The sequence below is a fragment of the Elephas maximus genome, chromosome 6 (genome assembly GCF_024166365.1).
Source record: "Elephas maximus indicus isolate mEleMax1 chromosome 6, mEleMax1 primary haplotype, whole genome shotgun sequence".
Classification (NCBI taxonomy): Eukaryota; Metazoa; Chordata; class Mammalia; order Proboscidea; family Elephantidae; genus Elephas; species Elephas maximus.
Genome location: NC_064824.1, coordinates 100,104,962 through 100,119,353, shown reverse-complemented (window position 1 = coordinate 100,119,353; position 14,392 = coordinate 100,104,962). Strand labels below are relative to the sequence as shown.

The 14,392-nt window shown below is 37.5% G+C and overlaps 2 protein-coding genes across 7 annotated transcripts in view; both read right to left on the bottom strand.

The window, feature by feature from the left end:
* The window catches only part of LOC126077978 (caspase-8-like), a 117,680-nt gene that overhangs the window by 33,385 nt on the left and 69,903 nt on the right, over positions 1–14,392 (bottom strand). The gene's annotated exons all lie outside the window — the stretch shown is intronic.
* The window catches only part of LOC126077980 (caspase-8-like), a 77,099-nt gene continuing 69,968 nt past the window's right edge, over positions 7,262–14,392 (bottom strand). For 4 of the 5 annotated variants that reach the window (XM_049887836.1, XM_049887838.1, XM_049887837.1 and 1 more), the window contains 3 exons: positions 11,734–11,845; positions 9,190–9,382; positions 7,262–8,148 (listed from right to left, as the gene is read on the bottom strand). The gene's annotated coding sequence lies outside the window, so the exon portion shown is untranslated. The remainder of the gene's footprint in view (positions 8,149–9,189; positions 9,383–11,733; positions 11,846–14,392) is intronic. The other variant, XM_049887839.1, reaches the window with a different exon arrangement.

Here is a 14,392-nt window from a genome sequence, read left to right as displayed (position 1 = left end):
CAAGTTTCAGAGTGTCCTCTGACATTCATCTTGGTCTTTTCTTTCTTTCCTGTCTTTTCAATGACCTCTTGCTTTCTTCATAAATGATGTCCTTGATGTCATTCCACAACTCACCTGGTCTTCGGTCACTAGTGTTCAATGCGTCTGGTGAGGTCCGTGTGTATAGTCACCATTTATGTTGGTGAAAGAAGGTATTTGCAATGAAGAAGTCGTTGGTCTTGCCAAATTCTATCATTCGATCTCTGGCATTGTTTCTATCACCAAGGCCATATTTTCCAACTACTGGTCCTTCTTCTTTGTTTCCAACTTTCGCATTCCAATTGCCAGTAATTATCGATGCATCTTGATTGCATGTTCGATCAATTTCAGACTGCAGCAGCTGATAAAAATCTCCTATTTCTTCATCTTTGGCCCTAGTGGTTGGTGCGTAAATTTGAATAATAGTCGTATCAACTGGTCTTCCTTGTAGACGTATGGATATTATCCTATCACTGACAGCGTTGTACTTCAGGATAGATCTTGAAACGTTCTTTTTGACAAAGAATGCAACACCATTCCTCTTCAAGTTGTCATTCCCAGCATAGAAGACTATATGATTGTCCAATTCAAAATAGCCAATACCAGTCCATTTTAGCCCACTAATGTCTAGGATTAGACAGCACTGGTTTTTTTGTTTTGTTTTGTTTAATGCCTAGGATACCAATGTTTATGCATTCCATTTCATTTTTGATGATTTCCAATTTTCCTGGATTCATACTTTGTAGATTCCATGTTCCGATTATTATGGATGTTTGCAGCTGTTTTTTCTCATTTTGAGTCGTGCCACATCAGCAAATGAAGGTCCCGAAAACTTTACTCCATCCATGTCATTAAGGTCGACTCTACTTTGAGGAGGCAATCATCCCCAGTCATCTTTTGAGTGCCTTCCAACCTGTCGGGCTCATCTTCCAGCAGTATATCAGGCAATGTTCCACTGCTATTCATAAGGTTTTCAGTGGCTAATGCTTTTGAGAAGTAGACTGCCGGGTCCTTCTTCCTAGTCTGTCTTAGTCTGGAAGCTCAGCTGAAACCTGTCCTCCATGGGTGACTCTGCTGGTATCTGAATACAGGTAGCATAGCTTCCAGCATCACAGCAACACGCAAGCCCCCACAGCATGACACACTGACAGACACGTGGGGGGATATGATCCTATACATAGAAAATCCCAAGGATTTCACAAAAAAGCTGCTGGAACTAATAGAAAGATTCAGCAATGACTCAGGATATAAGATCACCATACAAAAATCAGTTGGATTCCTATATAACAACAAAGAGAACTCCAAAATACCTTTTACGATAGCCCCCCAAAAGATGAGATACTTAGGAATAAATTTAACCAGGGACATGAAAGCCAGTACAAAGAAAATTACAAAACTCTACAACAAGAAACCAAAAAAGACCTATAAAAATGGAAAAACATACCATGCTCATGGATAGGAAGACTCAACATTGCAAAAATGTCAATACTACCCAAAGCAATCTAGAGATATAACAAAATCCCAATCCAAATTCCAACCAAAATTCTTTACTGAGATGGAAAAACTAATCACCAACTTTATGTGGATAGGAAAGAGGCCCTGGATAAGTAAAGCATTATTGAAGAAAAAGAACAAAGTAGGAGGCCTCATACTACCTGATCTCTGAACCTGCTATACAGGCATGGTAGTCAAAACTGCCTGGTACTGGTACAATGACAGACACATAGACCAATGGAACAGAATCAAGAACCCGGGTGTAAATCCACCTACCTATGGTAAGCTGATATTTGACAAAGTACCAAAGTCCATTAAATGGGGAAAAGACAGTCTTTTTAACAAATGGTGCTGGCAAAACTGGATGTCCATCTGTAAAAAAATGAAAGAGGACCCGTACCTCACACCATGCACAAAAACTAACTCAGAATGGATCAGACCAAAATACAAAACCTAAAACAATAAACTCCCTCAGTACGGATTCCACCTCAACATAAAGAAAACAAAAATCTTCACAACTGGACCAATGAGCAACATCACGATAAACGGAGAAAAGGTTGAAGTTGTCAAGGATTTCATTTTACTCAGATCCACCAGCAACAGCCATGGAAGCAACAGTCAAGAAATCAAAAGACACATTGCATTGGGTAAATCTGCTGAAAAGGACCTCTTTAAAGTGTTGAAAAGCAAAGATATCACTTTGAAGACTAAGGTGCGCCTGACCCAAGCCATGGCATTTTCAGTCACATCATATGCATGTGAAATCTGGACAAAGAATAAGGAAGACCGAAGAAGAACTGATGCCTTTGAATTGTGGTGTTGGCAAAGAATATTGAATATACCATGGACTGCCAAAAGAACGGACAAATCTGTCTTGGAAGAAGTACAACCAGAATGCTCCTTAGAAGCAAGGATGGCGAGACTGCATTTTACATACTTTGGACATGTTGTCAGGAGGGATCAGTCCCTGGAGAAGGACGTTGTGCTTGGCAGAGTACAGGATCAGCGGAAAAGAGGAAGACCCTCAATGAGATGGACTGACACAGTGGCTGCAACAATGAGCTCAAGCATAACAACACTTGTAAGGATGGCTCAGGACCAGGCAGTGTTTCGTTTTGTTGTCCATAGGGTCACTATGAGTCAGAACTAACTCGAAGGCACCTAACAAAAGCAACAACAAAGACAATAAAGATCATCAAAGAAACATAGGGACAATGCTAGGTGCCTTAATACATGGGATAAATACAATACAGACCATAACTAACAATGCACAAACGCCAGAAGATAAACTAGATAATAGGGAGCTCCAAAAAATTAAACGTTTATGCTCATCGAAAGCCTTCACCAGAAGAGTAAAAAGAGAACCTAGACTAGGAAAAATTTTTGACTACCCCTGACATATTCAACAAGAGTCTAATCTCTAAAATCTATAGAATACATCAACACCTCAAGAACAAAAAGACAAATAATTCAATTAAAAAACAGGCAAAAGATATGAACAGACACTTCACCAAAGAAGACATTCAGACAACTAACAGACACATGAGGAAATGCTCATGATCACTATCCATTAGAGAAATGCAAATCAAAACTACAATGAGACACCATCTCACCCCTGGCACTAATTAAAAAAAAAAAAAAAGTAATAGCAAATGTTGGAGGGGTTGCGGGGAGATTGGAATTCTTTTGCACTGATGGTGGGAATGCAAAATGGTACAGCCACTATGGCGCTTCCTTAAAAGGCTAGAAATGGAAATACATGTGATCCAGAAATCCCACTATAAGGAATACATCCTAGAGAATAAGAGCTTTCTTATGAATAGACATATACACACCAATGTTCATTGCAGCAATATTCACAATAGCAAAAAGATGGAAACAACGCAAGTGACCATCAGTAGATGAACGGATAAACAAATTATGGTACATACACACAGTGCAATACTACACAAGATGAAGAACAATGATGAATTCACGGAACATTTCACAACGTGGATGAATTTGGAGGACATTATGCTGAGTGAAATAAACAATCACAAAAGGATAAATATTGTATGAAACCAAAGGAAAGGTTTACACACAGAAAAAAAAAAACCTTTGATGGTTACAAGGGAGGAGAAAAATGAGGAGGGGAAATTGCTAACTAGATTGTAGACAAGTGTTAACTTTGGTGAAGGGAAAGACAACACACAATATAGGGGAAGTCAGCACAACTTGACCCGGGCAAAGTCAGAGAAGCTTTGTAGACACACCCAAACACCTTGAGGGACCAAGTTTCTGGGGTCGAGGACTGGGATCATGGTCTCAGGAGACATCTAGGTCAATTGGCATAACAGTTCATAAAGAAAATGTTCTACATTCTACTTTGGTAAGTAGTACCTGGAGTCTTAAAAGCTTTCAAGTGGCCATCTAAGATACATCTATCATCCCCATCCCATTCGGAGCAAGGGAATGAAAAAAGCCAAAGACACAAGGAAAATATTAGTCCAAAGGACTAAAAGACCACATGAACAACAGCCTCTGCCAGCCTGAGCCCAAAAGAACTAGATGGTGTCCAGCTACCACCACCAACAGCTCTGACAAGGATCACAACAGAGGTCTCTGACAGAATGGGAGAAAAATGTAGAGCAAAATTCAAATTCACAAAAAAAGACCAAATACTGGTCTGACAGAGACTGGAGGAATCCCCTAGACTATGGCCCCTGGATACCCTGCTAACTCAGAACTGAAGCCACTCCCCAAGGCCATCTTTCAGCCAACTTTAGGCAGGCCTATAAAACAAACAATAGTACAGGTGAGGGACATGCTTCTTAGTTCAATCAAGTATATGAGACCAAAATGGACAACACCTGCCCAAAAGCAAGACAAAAAGCAGGAAGGGACAGGAAAACTAGACAAATGGACACGGGGAACCCAGGCTGTAAAGGGAAAAGGGGAGAGTGTGACACATTTTGGGGATTGCAACCAATGTGATGAAGCAATTTGTATATAAATTTTCGAATGAGAAACTAATTCACACTGTAAACTTTCACCTAAAGCACAATAACATTAAAAAAAGAAAAAACAAAAAAACCCAGAGGTTTGATAATTTACTAGAAGGACTCACAGAACTCACTGAAAGCTGCTATACTGTTTACTGTATGGAAAGGATACAGACTAAAGTCAGCCAAGGAAAGAGACACATAGGGCAGAGTGTGGGGGGTCCAAATGTGGAGCTTCCAGTTGTCCTCTCCCCATGGAGACATGGACAACATTAACTCCTCCTGGTAACAGTATATGACCATACACACAGAGTATTGTCAACTAGAGAAGCTCACCTGAGCCTTGGTGTTCAGAGTATTGTTGGGGCTACATGGTCAACTGCCCTTGCGGCTGACCTCAGTTGACAGCCCCTCCAGTGACTGGGCTGGTACCATATGACTCAAAGCTCCAACCGTAAATCACATTGTTAGACTTTTGGAGTAGCCCAAGGCCCCTGCCCCCATCCCCACCCCAGGTAAACAAAGACACTCTTATCAGGCAGTACAGTCCAAGGGCATAGAGATTACCTCTCAACAGTGACGGCCAAAGGCCAAATGTCTTTTGGGGCAAGATCAGATTTTTTTTCTACTCACCTACATAGATTGGGGTGCTTGAAAGAAGGTAAGACTAGCATCTCACTCGCTGGCCACAGACTTGATGAACTGCAGGAGCTCAGAGGACCTTTATGGTGAGACCACTGAAGTGGAATGCTTTGAAAAAGCTCTTAGAAGAGCCTCCTTTGCGCCCCCTGATGTTTGAGGGCCTGTGTGAACATGGAACTGGTGCCTGCACCCCACTTGGAGCATGCAGAAGATTAGAAAGTTGTTGATGTCCCTGCTGCTCAGCAGAGGGAAGACGGGATGAAAACGGGATACAATTTGGGATTTTCTTGTGGGACAAAATGAATACCTGCAGAAGGTTACCTGGCTCAAAACATCTTGATGGGACACCGCCCAAAAGAGCCTCTTTCTAGGACTTGATGGTGTGGGGGTCACCACTTGGGCTAGGAGCTCAGCTGTGATGGGCAGAATTCTATACTGACTCTCTGGGACTCCTGCTGAGAAGCATTTGAATTACTCTCACATCTGTGCTGTTTGCAAGTACCAGCATTTGGATGGCCACCATGACAGTGGACAGCAATTGCCAAAAGGGATCAACAGAAGAGCAGAAAGGTTTTTGTCTGATCACCTTGGCCAACTAGAAGTCTACCCATACAATTCACCTCCACCCACATTGCCAGCTCCAATCTTGTGGTCTTCAGACCTCTCTTCATGTCTTGAACGGTAATTCTTATTTCCCTTCCAGGACAAGCAGGTAAACCACTGGCCTATGTCTTTCACAAATTTTCCTCCTCACCGTTCTGACAGATTCTTCAAGTATAAGCATCGTTTACAGGTTCTCAGACACACCTGGTCTCCTTTCACCTCCTGGTATCACTCAGAATGGAGCCCTGGTGATGCAGTGGCTAAAGCCCTCAGCTGCCAACTGAAATATGAATGGTTCAAACCCACCAGGAGCTCGGTGGGAGAAAGATATGGAAATCTGCTTCCAAGAAGATTTACCACCTTGGAAACCCTATGGGACAGTTCTATTCTGTCCTATAGAGTTGCTATGAGGCTATGAATCAGAATCGACTCAATGGCAATGGGTTCAATGGGTGGGTGTCACTCAATCTCCTTGATTTGTTTGCTCCAGTTTATTCCCTTTACCACATGATCTCATTTGGTGAGAGGAAACTCTGACAAAATTGTGATTTGGAATTATTTTTTCTCAGACAGGTGGGAGTCTCCCTGCAGGGGAGCTGGGTTCAAACAGGAGATGCCTTGACCCTGGTCCTCCTCACAGACCACAGCTTCTAGCTGGGGCTCCCCTGTGGGGTCTTTCTGGTTGGTGCCTTCCTTTCTTCCCAATATCCCAGCACCTTCACCAAACCTTTCTCATCAAATAGAAGCAGCCATAGAAAAAAAAATTGGAAGGAAATATCAAACAGCAAAATGCTACCAATGGTCACCACAATTAAAAAAAAAAAGTTACCAATGATAACCTCAAGATGATAAGTTTATAGTTAATTACTGTTTTTCTCTGTTTTATTATCTATATTTAATACTAATATTTACCTATATTTTCTAATTTATTCCATACATTTTAATATATTCTTGTTGATAACCTAAATATATTTTACAGTTACTAAACATATCTATATTTTATAGTTTTCTTCAGTTAATAAACTTCTTTTTGTAATAAAATATGTTAATAAGAAGATTTAAAGTAAAGGTGAAAATTTTCATCACCACCTAGTTTTTGGCATCCTTGCTTAAAGAACAAAGTGTCTTATTTAAGGCTATGGGCAAGTCATCATCATGTTTTATTTATGTTCATAGGCCCCTGGAATGACATGAGTTCATTTTGAAACTGTTAGTTTCATATGTGTTGATACTAGCACGTGGACATGGTTTGTGCTGGGACACAAAATCAGGAACCAAAGTCTTCAAACATCTGTGATCTGTACTCACTTGACCTCTGCTGAAGCAACACTGCACAGCATCAATACATTATAGTCACTGGTAGAGAAGTTTCAGGAGGATCTCCTTTTCTCACATATCAGATTCCTCGTCACAGTCCCACCCATAAAATTCAAACTGGATCAGTTACCAATATTAAAATCTGCATCAATATCCCAAGTAACATCCCTCTGATATATCTAACAGAAACTCTAGAAGAGCTTGAGTATTTTTTCCATTCAGTAAATATTTATTGAATATCGAGCATCTACTACTTACTAGACATTCTACTAAATGCTAAGGACAGAATTGCCGTGAAGTTATAGTCTGATTTCATAAAAATAAACTCAGAAAATATTTATTAACATTAAAATTCGTCTTTGAGTAGAATATGTACTATTAATCAACCAGAAAAAAAAGTCTCCAATAACAGAAAAATTCAGTACTACTACTATAGAAAACAAAAAACAAAACCCAGTGCCATCGAGTCGATTCTGACTCATAGCAACCCTATAGGACAGAGCAGAACTGCCCCGTAGAGTTTCTAAGGAGCGCCTGGTGGATTCGAACTGCTGTCCCTTTGGTTAGCAGCCGTAGCACTTAACCATTATGCCACCAGGGTTTCCCTATAGAAAACAGTATCTCCAAATGCCACTTCATAGTGCTTTTCATGGTGTCACAAGGTATACTGGGACCTCAACAGTGGGGCAGAAGGTGAAACAGGTAACGGACTGGGAGATGCCTGGTGGCTGACCAGGTTGAAAGCCATCATGGCTTCAAACCATCATGTCCAAAAGGGAAAAGCTCAAGTCCAGCTTGGGCAGCATCCAACCCAAGCTCAACATCCATGCCCAGTGCCCGGAAAGAGTCATTTCCTCTTGGTGAAAGATCGTGGATTTGCTCTACATGGGTATGTTGTAGTACAAGGAACCACCACGTCTATCTGGTATGTCCCCAGAATTTTTCCAGTATATCCAAGTGTCAGGATTCAGCAGAGGAAGCAATCCTGGCCCCTGTAGCCCTTCTTGTTGGCTTTTCATATGACTCTGAGCACTTGATTGGCTGTTACATTTCTGTGATGCTCCACTTCAATCCTTGTTATGATTTCTGGGGACTGGAACATAATGGGGGAAATAGATCAGCATTAATCAGAATCAAAAAGACAAACGAAAACAAAGGTTGACAAGAAAGTGGAAACATTGGAGTTTTAATACAATGTTTGTAGAAATGAAAAAATGGTATAGCCACTGTTTGAAAAACAGTCTGGCAGTTTCTCAAAATGTTGAATGTAAAGTTACCATATGACCCAGTAATTTCACTCTTAGGAATTTACACAAAAGAAATGCAGAAATATAACCAAACAAAAAATTGCATACAAATGTTCATGGGAGAATCGTTCGTAATAACCAAGAAGTGGAAACAACCTATACGTTCATCAGCTGTCATATTGAAAGACAAAGTGTGGTACATCCATGCAATGCAAGATTAGTCAACATAAAAAAAAAAAAAAAGTACTGATACATGCTACAACATGGATGAACCTCAAAAATATGCTGTTAAAGAAATCATATACAAAACCACATATTGTATGATTTCATTTCTATGAAAGGTCATTAAAAAAATCTACAAAGACCAAATTTTTAATAAAGTTTATTTAGATCTGGGGGTGCGAATGAGAGTAACTACAAGTGGGTATGAGGTTCCTTTTTAGAGTGATGGAAGGGTTCTAAAATTAGATTGTGGAGATGGTTGCACAACTCTACAAATATGCTAAAAATTATTCAATTGTACACTTAAAACAAATGAATTCTAGTGTATGTATCTCAGTAAGGCTGTTTAAAGAAAAATGAATAGAGCCTCAGAAACCTGTGAGACAACAAGAAGTGTAACAACCCATATGTAATGGGAAGGTAGGAAAAAGAGGGCATAAAAATATTTGGAAAATAATGGCTAAAAAATTCCAAGATTTCCTTAAAAAAAAAAAACAACTAACCTACAGATAAAAGAAGCTCAGAAAACTCCAAGTAGAATAAACAAAAAAAGATCCACATCTAAACCTAAAAATTGCAGAAAGCCATAGTGAGGATATGGTAAAAACAGCACAAGAAAAACAACTCATCACATACAGGGTAGTAAAAATATGATTAACACTTACTTCTTAGCTGAAACAATCTGAGCTCACACGAACATGGAATGTTACATTTTTGGTCTGTCAATTCTATATCAAGCCAAACTCTAGAATTCTGGAATTCTATATCCAACCAAACTGTATTTCAAAAATGAAGGTGAAATGAAGACATTCCCAGATAAACCGCTGAAAGGAAATAGAACCAGGTGGTAACCTGAATCTAGAGAAAGAAATGAAGAGCACAAGAAATGTCAATATGTAGGTAAATATAAAAGATTATATAAATATTATTTTCTCTTAATTTCTTTTTTAAAGCATAAGACTGTATAGAGCAGTATTTATAACTATTTTTGGGGGTTTATAATATATACACATAAAATATACATGACAGTAATAGCACAAAGAACGAGAGAGGAAATGAACCTATATTGGAGTAAAGTTGCTATATTTGACTGAGATTAAGTCAGTATTAACTGAAGTGAATTGCAATAATTTAAGATGTGTACTTTAATCACTATCAATCACTAAGAAAGTAACTCAAGAAAATAATTAAAAAATCAATGGATACCACTTTGCACACCCTAGGATGGCTGTTATTAAAAAAAAAAAAAAAAGGAAAATGAAAATAACAAGTGTTGGCATAGATGTGGAGAAATTGGACCCCTCATACACTGCTAATGGGAACATAAAACAGAGAGCTGCTGTGGTATATATACTTATGCACAATGGAGTATTATTCAACTATAGAGAGAAACGAAGTCCTGATACATGCCACCAAATGGATTAGCCTTGAAAAAACATCATCCTAAGTTAAATAAGCCAGACACAGAAGACAAATGTTGTATGATCCCATTTATATGAAATATCTAGAATGGGTAAATCCATTGAGACAAAGAAGATTAGTGGTTACCAAGGAATGAGAGAAAAGGGAAATAGGGAGTTAAAAAAAAAAGTGTGGGTTGACCTATTTTTCATGCTGTGTCATCTAAACTGAGTACCTTTTGAACATTTATTTATATCCCTAAGAAAAAAGAAAATGATTGGCTAAGGATAGATTGAGCTCTGTATAACAAAAACTTGCAACAGTATCCATTTAATAAATACCCTCAGCCTGAAATGGAGGGAATGAAGTGTTACAATAAAAATAATTGTTCAGCACAAAATAAAATAAAGAAAAAAAGAATAGAGGAAAAAGACATGAGACACATGGAAAATAGCAAAATGTCATGTATAAATCAAACCATATCCATAATTACATTAAATGAGAATAGGCCCAAATTCCAATCAAAAAGCAAATATTATCAGAAAGGATAAAAAGCAAGATACAACTACACATTTTTTATGAGATGCACTTCAGATTCAAAGACACGAATAGGTTAAATAATGGAAAAAGATACATCATAGACCAAAACCACAGAGAGATGGAGTTGCTAAATTCATATTTACCAAAACGGAATTTCACGGAATACATATTATAGAGACGACAAGCCTCAAAATACAAACCGAGAGAATTGAAGAGATAAATAGCTAAGTCAACAATAATAGTTGGGAGTTTTGGTAACTCACTCTCAATAATTGATGGAACTAATAGAAAGCCAGTAAGGATAGAGGTGATAGAGACAACATTATTAACCAACTTAACCCAAATGACATTTACAGAACAGTCCACTCATCAACAGCAGAATGCTCACTACATAAACTTTTAGACTGGCCAAAGGGAGGGAGGAAGACAGAGAGAGAGAGCACACAAATTACCAAATCAAGAATGAAACATCACTACCAACCGTAGAGAAATAAGATTACCAGAGGTTATAATAAAGAGATACATGTCATCAAATTAGAAAACTTACATGAAATGGCAAATTCCTAAAATGACAAACTACAAAACCATAAATTGCCACAAGTGGCAAATCTGAATAGACCTACAGCAAAGAAATTGAATTATAAATTTAGTCTTTCCACAAAGAGATGCCTTGGTCCAGATAGCTTCACTGATGAATTTTTTTCAAACATTTAAAGAAGAAATAATACCAATTCAATATAAATTCTTACTGCTAATAGAGGAAGAAGAAATAATTCACAACTCATTTTATGAGGCCATTATTAACCTGATACCAAAGTTAGACAAAGCTATCAAAAGAAAATAAAACTACATTCCAACATACCTCATTAACATGAGTGCAAAAATCCTTAACACAAAATAGCAAACTGAATATAGCAACATATATAACAGGTTATCCATTAGGACCAAATGTATTTTATCCCAGGAATTCTAAGTTGGTTTAACATCTGAAAATTAATTAATGTAATACCCTACATTAATAGAATAAGGCACAAAAATCATACGACTATCCCAATGCATGAGAAAAAATCATTTGACAGAATCCAACATCCATTCATGATTTCAAAACAAATCATCAAACTAAGAAGAATTAATGCCTCTGAATTACGGTTTGGCAAAGAATATTGAATATACCATGGACTGCCAGAAGAAAGAACATGCCTGTCTTGGAAGAAGTATAGCTGGAATGCTCATTAGAAGCAAGGATGATGAGTCTTCGTCTCACATACCTTGGACGTGTTATCAGGAGGCACCAGTCCCTGGAAAAGGACACCATGCTTGGTAAAGTAGAGGGTCAGCGAAAAAGAGGAAGATCCTCAATGAGATGGATTGGCACAGTGGCTGCAACAATGGGCACAAGCATAACAATAATTGTAAGGATGGCGCAGTACAAGGCAGTGTGTTGTTCTGTTGTACATAGGGTCGCTATCATTCGGAACTGACTTGACGGCACCTAACAACAACAACAGTAGAAGGAAACTTTCTCAGCCTGATCAAGAACATCTGTCAATAAAAACTATAGCTAACACTAGATTTAATGGTGAAAGACTTAGTGTTTTACCTCTAAGATTGGGATCAAATTAAAAAATGACCACTCTCAATACTTTTATTCAAAATTGTACTGAAGATTCTAGCCAGTTCAATAAGCCAAGAAAAAAAAAAGACATTAAATTATGTACACTGGAGAGAAAGAAATAAAACTTTCTCTATTGTAGATAACATGATCCCGTATGTTGAAAATTCTAAGGAATCTATTTTTTAATATGGTTCTATAATCATAAACAAGTTTCCAGGATATAAGATTAATATTAAAAAATAAATTCTATTCCACGTACAAGCAACAAAAATCTGAAAATAAAATTTAAAAAATTTTGATGACATATTGAAATTTCAATCCAAATAGCATAAATAGGAATAAAATACTTAGGAATAAATTTAACAAGAGAAGTGCAATTCCTGTAAAAGTAAAACTATAAAACATTCATGAGAGAAATTAAAAATGATCTAAATAAATGGAAAGATACTCCATGTTCATTGAGTAGAAAACCCAATATTTATAAAATGGCAAATTTCTCCAAATTGCTCTACAAAGTCAATACAATCCCTATCAAATGATAGCACGTTTCTTTGTAGGAATTGACAAGCTGATCTTAAAATTCTCATGGAATTGCAAAAGACCTAGAAGGGTCAAAACAATTTTGGAAAAGAAGAACAAAGTTGGGGGCTTGCACTACCAGTTTTTAAAATTTTGTGTAAAACTACAATAGTAAAGACAGTGTGGTATTGGCATAAGGATAGACACACAAATCAATGGAATAAAACGGAAAGCTCAGAAATAAATGCTTTCATTTATAGTCAATTGATTTTTTGACAAATGTGTTCAGCCAACTCAACGGGACAAAGGATAATTGCTTGTTTTTAACAACTTCTAAGACAAGTGGATATTAACATGCAAAAAAAAAAAAAAAAAGACTTTAGACTCTTAATTCACTTTGTACACAAAAATTGACTCAAAATGTATTTACGGACGTAAATCTAAGAGCTAAAACTATAAAACTTTTAGAAGAAAATACAGGAGAAAATCTTTGTGATCTATGGTTAAAGAAGAATTTCTTATATATGATACCAAAAGCATGATACATAAAAGAAAATTTTTATATATTGGACTTTAATAAAACCTAAGAATTTCTCCTCTTCCAAAGACATTATTAAGAAAGTGAAAAGACAAGTTGAAGACTGGAATAAAATATTTGCAAATCACATATCTGAAAAGAATTTGTATTTATAATATATAAATTATTCTTACAACTTAGTTATGAAAAATAAACAACTGAATTAAAACATGGGCAAATATTTGAGATATTTCACCAAAGAAAACTTATAAAAAGGCTAATAGCACATGAAAAGATGCTCAATATCATTAGTCATTTGAAAAATATCAGTTAAAACCACAATAAAACACTATGAGTTGGAATCAACTTGACCGCAACGGTTTTTTTTTTTTTTTTTTTTACCCACAGCTACTTAGCTGCTGTCGAGTCAAACCCCCCTACTCATGGGCACCCAGTGCACAATGGGATCAGATTGTTATGATCCATAGGGTTTTCATTGCCTGATTTTTTGGAAATAGATCTCCAGGTCTTTCTTCCACGTCTGTCTTAGCTTGGAAGCTCTGCAAAGACCTGTTCAGCATCAGAACAACATGCAACCCTCCACTGACAGACGGGTGATGGCTGCACATAAGGTGTGTTGGCTGGTAATTGAACTTGGGTCTCTCACATGGAAGGCGAAAATTCTACCACTGAAGCACCACTGACCTCACACACTACTAAAATGGCTATAATAAAAAATACTGACAATACCAAGTTCTGGTAAGGATGCAGAGAAACTAGAACACTCGTACATTGCTGGTGAGAATATAAAATGGTACAGACACTTGAGCAAACAGCTTGGCACTTCTTCGAAGAGTTAAACATGTACTTCCCATATGACTCAGTCCACTCCTAGGTATCTACTTCCCCCCCACCCCAAAATGAAAACATAGACTTGTACGTGAGGGTTCATAGCATTATCGTAGCTAATAGTCCCAAACTGGAAATAATCCAAATGTCCAATACCTGATGAATGGATACACAAAATGGAACACTGTTCAGTAATATAAAGGAACAAAGTACTCATACATGTTACAACATAGATGAACTTTAAAAACATGCTCTGTGAAAAAGCCAGTCACTTAAGACTACATATTGTATGATTCCCCTTATTTCAAATTTTTAGAAGAGACAAATCTATAGATAAAGAAAGCAGAATCCCTGGTTGCCTGGTCTGGGGAAAATTACAGTGGGGACTGATTGCAAACAGGAACGAAGGAACTGTTTGGTGTGATGG